Consider the following 6,000-nt stretch of genomic DNA (forward strand, 5'->3'; position numbering starts at 1 on the left):
GAGGCTTGAAAATTCTAGCTAATCTTTATAGCAAACTTAAAAGCATACACTGTATTTTAGAAGTTATTGTACATTTTAGAAGGCATTCAGTGAATATCGAGTGCTGTGCCTGTTTACATATTTTAAAGCAGTACAAACATCCAGGACCCCCCAGTGATAACAAGAAAGACTAACCTAAACATAACAAGATAACAAAGCAAAAAATGCAAAGAAAGAGAAAAACAGACTCAGCCAGCAAAAACTGACATCTTGCCTTGAAAAAAATGCCAAAAGGTCCAAAGCACACACAAGAAAAATAAAGGTGAAGAGTTCACTGAGGAAGATTCCATTTCTTTCATCTTCTAGAGACCCTTGGAGACCACCATGATGAACTAAGCATGCCCAAGAGGATGTACCAAGAGGAGTTAATTACCATACAAAGTGAGGATGAGTGAGGCCAGAGAATAAATATGTATAAGGCAGATTGTGCAATGCCATGCATATGTAAGACCTCAAAGCATAATAAGAGAGGCAAGCTCTCTAGTGTTCATGCATGTCTTTAGTGAAGTTAATCCCCATGAACCTCAATGTCAATTAAAAATACATACTACTCTAACAACTGTTGTTATAAGGTTCTTTTCTGCTTTGTTTCAGGGGAGATATTTGGAGTTTGCAGGGCTCCAAAGCCAAGCTGCAGATGCCCCTCGGGGGGACATTGGGGGATCCTTGGCAGGTGTTTTTGGGGGTCTTTGTGGCGGTGGTGGCAGAGCCGTGACAGGGGGCGGGCGGATGTGGGTGCCCACACAGGGGGGTTGGGCTTCCCCGGCCGGGCCCTCCAAGCTCTGTTGGTGCCATGTGGAGACTGCACGGGACCGGTGGTGGGCAGTGACACCAGGTTTGGGGAGCCTCAGGAAAGCTGCAATTTTCCTAAGCGAGACCCCTGAGAATGGAGACCCCCAGAACCCCAAAGCAGGGACCCCAAGAGTGGAGGACACCTGGGATTGCTGAGACCCTGGCGAGGGGTGCTAGGGCTGGAGGGGCAGGATGATGGGTGATTTATTAAAATATGGATATTGATCTAATGTCAATACCCAACTGTGACGGAGAAAAGACTCTCTAACAGGTTAGAGTTAGGAAGTGGAGGTTTAATGCCATGCTGGGCAGCTGCGTGGGATCGCTCCCTAATATGCACTGCAAAGTTACAAGAGATTACAGACTCTATTTATTTAGATAACTGTTGAATACCCCAAATACTAATACATATTCATAACACTAATGTCTGGCATACTCCGCTTCATATTATAATTAGATAAAAGGCCATTAAGCATGCATAGTTTGTTCTTTGAATTAGGTCAGTGGTCTCTTTTATGGGGAGGGGTCATAAAAAGAGGAAGCAAAGAGTGTCTTCCTTATTCTAAACTTTCAACCTTTTCAACAGATAACAAGACAAATGGAACCTGGTAGAACTCCAGTCTCCTGTTTCCGTGACTGTTTCAATGGGATGTTAGAAGAATTACAGTTGTCTGTGTTCTTAGATCTATTTACCAATTTCTTCTGTTTCTCATTATAAACACAGCTAAACAAATACAAAAATGACAATCAATTAGGTATTTAGATCTGGGATTGTTATTTTAGATTCATTTCCTTTCAACTAACCATTGACTCCTAATTATTTCCAGCAGAGCCTATCTATCTATCTACTTTAACTAATTCAGGCAAAGCTTATCTTTAGCTAAAACCTATACTTTTCTAAAATCCTTAATTCCTTTGAAGTTCATATCTCACTGGAAAGGGGTTCAGTGGTCCTGGTGCCAGAAGAGGCTGCTTCTAGTTTTAGCCTAGTTGCCCCAACCCTGTGTGCTTTCAGTTTTGTCAGCACTCCCAGTATGAGCCCTGTCACTGCCAGTCATTCCCCATTATGATGCAGTTTGCCCCAGCATGGTCCCAGTTGCTCCCAGTTGCTCCCACTTTCCTCCAGTGTGTTCCCAGTTCTCCCAGTTGCCTGTAGTATAGTCCCAGTCACTCCACAGATTGTCCCAGTTGCTCCACAAGTCATCCCAGTCCCTCCCTGCATGCTCCCAGTCATGCCCAGTCACATACAGTGTAGACCAGTCTCTCCAAACTTCTCACAGTAGTTTCCCAGCATGGTCACACTTCTCTCAGTGTGCTAGCTTGAAAACAAACCAACTGGAGAGCCAAGTAAAAACTGTTCCATGACCCATTTCTCACAACTCCAGGGAGATATCTTTGGTTAATGGCCCAGCTGTTAAAACCAGATGGGGCAGTGTTCTTTATCTCTTCCACGACCTCTCCTCCTTCCAGGGAGATATCTTCAGTTAATGGGCCATTGTGTCTCACTGCAAGACTGATAAAATTACATCATCCCATTGTGAGATGCTCCACCCAGAGGGAGGAGCCAAGCATTCCTACCTGGATATAATTTGAGATTTAAACACCAGTAGCAGCCAGTTTCCACTGGATTCTCAGAGGAAGACCAGACCCATCTACACCACCACTGGACCTTCAGAGGAAAACTACACCTTTCTACAAGATCATTGCTTCAACAAAGCCACATCTGTCACTCCAGGAGGACTGCAGCCACGATTTGATTGGACTGCTAGCAACACGCTGACTACCCGGGTGTCACGTTGGATTCTGACTCTGTCAGCATTTTTTCATTTTGCTACTGCATTTTTAGTTTAGTTTTTAATTTTTTAGTTTAGGCTGCAAGGAAGATGCTCCAGGACAGGCAGGCAGGTGAGGAGGAAGTCACTGCCCCTTTCCCCCTCTCTCCTGCTCCATCTCCCAGCCCAGCATGGCCCCCAGCTGCAGGACAACCCCGCTGCCGACGCTGTTCTGCCGGGCATGCAATGGGGGGATCTCCTTCCCCTTCCCTCTGGCACGAAGGCAAATCCCATCCTCTCCTTGTCCTTCCTCCCCCAGACAAGGAGCTGAGGATGGAGACCAGGGAGGACAAATCCCGAAGGCAGAACCTCATGGAAGAGGCCATTTTGAGCGGCTCCATGGCAGAGGAATCCAATGGGAAGGAAAAGCCCCAGAGATCCTGCATGAGGAGGGGTTCCAAACCCATCCCAGCTTGCTCAGAGAATGGAAGACGCAGCCTGTGCCAGGAAGATGGACAGAGCCTCAGCCAGAGCTCGGAGCTGATCCAGCACCAGGTGATCCAAACTGGGGAATGGCCCTACAAGTGTGGGGAATGTGGGAAGGGCTTCAAGCACAACTCCACCCTTGTGACCCACCAGCGCATCCACACTGGAGAGAGGCCCTATGAGTGTGGGGAATGTGGGAAGAGCTTCAGCCAGAGATCCCACCTGATCTGCCACCAGAGGATCCACACTGGGGAGAGGCCCTACAAGTGTAGGGAATGTGGAATGAGCTTCAGCCACAGCTCCATCCTGATCCGCCACCAGAGGATCCACACCAGGGAACGGCCCTACCAGTGTGAGCAATGTGGGAAGAGCTTCAACCAGAGCTCCCACTTGATCCACCACCAGAATACCCACGCTGAGGACAGGCCATACAAGTGTGGGGAATGTGGGAAGGGCTTCAACCAGAGGTCCAAACTGGTCATCCACCAAAAAATCCACAATGGGGAGAGGCCCTATGAGTGCGGGGAATGCGGGAGGAGCTTCAGCCAGAGATCCCACCTGATCTGCCACCAGAGGATCCACACTGGGGAAAGGCCCTATAAGTGTGGGGAATGCGGGAAGGGCTTCAGCCAGAGATCCAAACTGATCCGCCACCAGAGGATCCACACCAGGGAACAGCCCTACCAGTGTGAGGAATGTGGGATGAGCTTCAGCCAGACCTTCTACCTGATCTGCCACCAAAGGATCCACACTGGGGAGAGGCCCTACCAGTGTGAGGAATGTGGGAAGAGCTTCAACCAGAGCTCCAACTTGATCCGCCACCAGAACATCCATGCTGAGGAAAGGCCATACAAGTGTGGGGAATGTGGGAAGGGCTTCAACCAGAGATCCAAACTGATCATCCACCTAAAGATCCACACCGGGAAGAGACCTGACAAGTGTCCCGAGGTTTCAGAGAAGCTCCAGTCTCCTCCTACCCCAGCGGATTCACAGAGAGGAGAGGTCCTTCCTCTGCCCCAGCTGCAGGAAGGGCTTCAAGCAGAACTCCACCCTCATCATTCACCAGCGTATCCACACTGGGGAAATGCCCTACAAATGTGGGGAATGCAGGAAGGGCTTCCACCAGGGTTTCCAACTGGTCATCCACCAAATGATCCACACCAGGGAGAGGCCCTACCAGTGTGCGGAATATGGGATGAGCTTCAGCATAAGCTCCCACCTGATCCGCCACCTGAGGATCCACACATGTCCCACTTGTGGGAAGAGCTTGTCCAGGAGCTCTCACTTGAGCAGACACCAACGGAGACAGCAGTAAGGGAAGACCTAAGAGTGCCTCAGCTGCGGGAAGAGCTTTGTGCACTGCTTCAACTTACTCCTGCTTCAGAGGACCCGCATTGGGCAGAGAATTGGTGACGTACATTCCCAGTGATCTGCACTGGAAAGACACTGGGCTGGTGGTCCTTTTCTTTGCTGGTCCCTTATATTATTTTGATTCATCTTCATCCCTTTAAACCAGACAAAACTGGGGATAAAAACCAACAAATTTATCAAAGGCATCTAAAACCTCATGTTTTACTTGAGTTTCAGGGCAATCTGGGACTCAGGGAGATATTGGGGAGGATTTGGGGGTTTGTGGGGTATTTGGTGTGGTGGTCTCCATTTCTGGGTGCACAAAGAGATGAGAGGGTTTGATCTTTCACCTCAAAACCACTTCATGCTAAAACGACACAATCTCACCCAAAAAATTACTTGATTGCACATCCCCTCAGGGAGGGATGGGGTTAGAAGGGGAATGGGTGAAGTAGGGTGAAAAACAGGAGGAGTGAGGTGGGCAATGGGTGGGACAGCAATGGTTTGGGAGGTGTGAAATTGGGGAAATAGGGCTTGGGATGGCAGGGGTGGGATGGATTTGGGTTGGGATTGTGGTGATGGGTGGGGTCTGGAATAAGACCTCCAAAGTCTGGAGATGATGACGGGAAGGGGTGCCGGTTCTTAAGGGAGTTTTTGGATACTCCACATTGCTGAAGAGATTTTGAGGTATCCCACATTTCTGAGGCAGTTCTGGGGCACTCCCCAACTCCTGGGGGATTTTCTGAGAGCAGCTCCATGGAGCCCCATTGCTAGGGGTGGTTGTCTTGGGCACGAGCTCAGAGCTGCAGCCAGAATCCATTGCCTCAGTGATGGAGAGAAGAGAAATGATGAATGGCCCCAGACATCTCCAGTGTGTGTTTGGGGTCCAGAGCAAGTTCTGCGTAGCCCCAGCCACTGCAGCCTCTGGTCCAGCCACAAAGTGGCTGCCAAGCCCCTGGCACCCCAAAAACCCCACCAGTGAGAGGGACCAGAGAAGGTGAGGCTGTGACACGGCTGTGACACTGACATGTCCCACGGCCCCGGAGCTCACAGCAGCTGAGATGGTGCTGGATCCAAGGGCCACTGTGGATCTCTATCTCCCTCGCTCTCTCCTCCTGACTTCCTCTTCTCAAAACCTGGAGAACTGGAAGTTGGACAGCTTAGAGTTTGCTCAGTCAGGGCGTTCTGAAGTTCCATGTTGCTTTAAGATTACCCAAGTATCTCATTCTCTGAAGTTTGCAAGTTAAAAGTTTGTTTTCCATCCTCCTGAGAAGTTTGTTGTTTTCTCCCATGCGCCACCTGAGGGGATCGAGGTACCTCAAGTCCCTTTCCAACACCGGCCGAGGGAGCTTGGGGCACAGCAGCAGGAACTGCAGGGCTGAGCAAGGCCTGGCTTGGCTGGAGGAAGCAGAAAGGCCGAGCCCTGAGCCCAGGCCTGGCACAGCAGGGCCTGTCCCTCACGGGTGCCTCGGGGCTGTTTGTGGGGCAGTGGGATGGGAGGGGCAGCAAGGACAAATGTCATCAAACTGCAACCCCTGCCAGCCTCCTCAGGGAGGGGCCA

General features: G+C 50.0%; 1 pseudogene; it reads left to right on the forward strand.

The window, feature by feature from the left end:
* The window catches only part of LOC120747613 (zinc finger protein 850-like), a 40,736-nt pseudogene extending 36,332 nt beyond the window's left edge, over positions 1 to 4,404 (forward strand).
* The last annotated feature ends 1,596 nt before the right edge of the window (positions 4,405 to 6,000 follow it).

This window comes from Hirundo rustica, unplaced genomic scaffold (assembly GCF_015227805.2).
Source record: "Hirundo rustica isolate bHirRus1 unplaced genomic scaffold, bHirRus1.pri.v3 scaffold_106_arrow_ctg1, whole genome shotgun sequence".
NCBI lineage: Eukaryota > Metazoa > Chordata > Aves > Passeriformes > Hirundinidae > Hirundo > Hirundo rustica.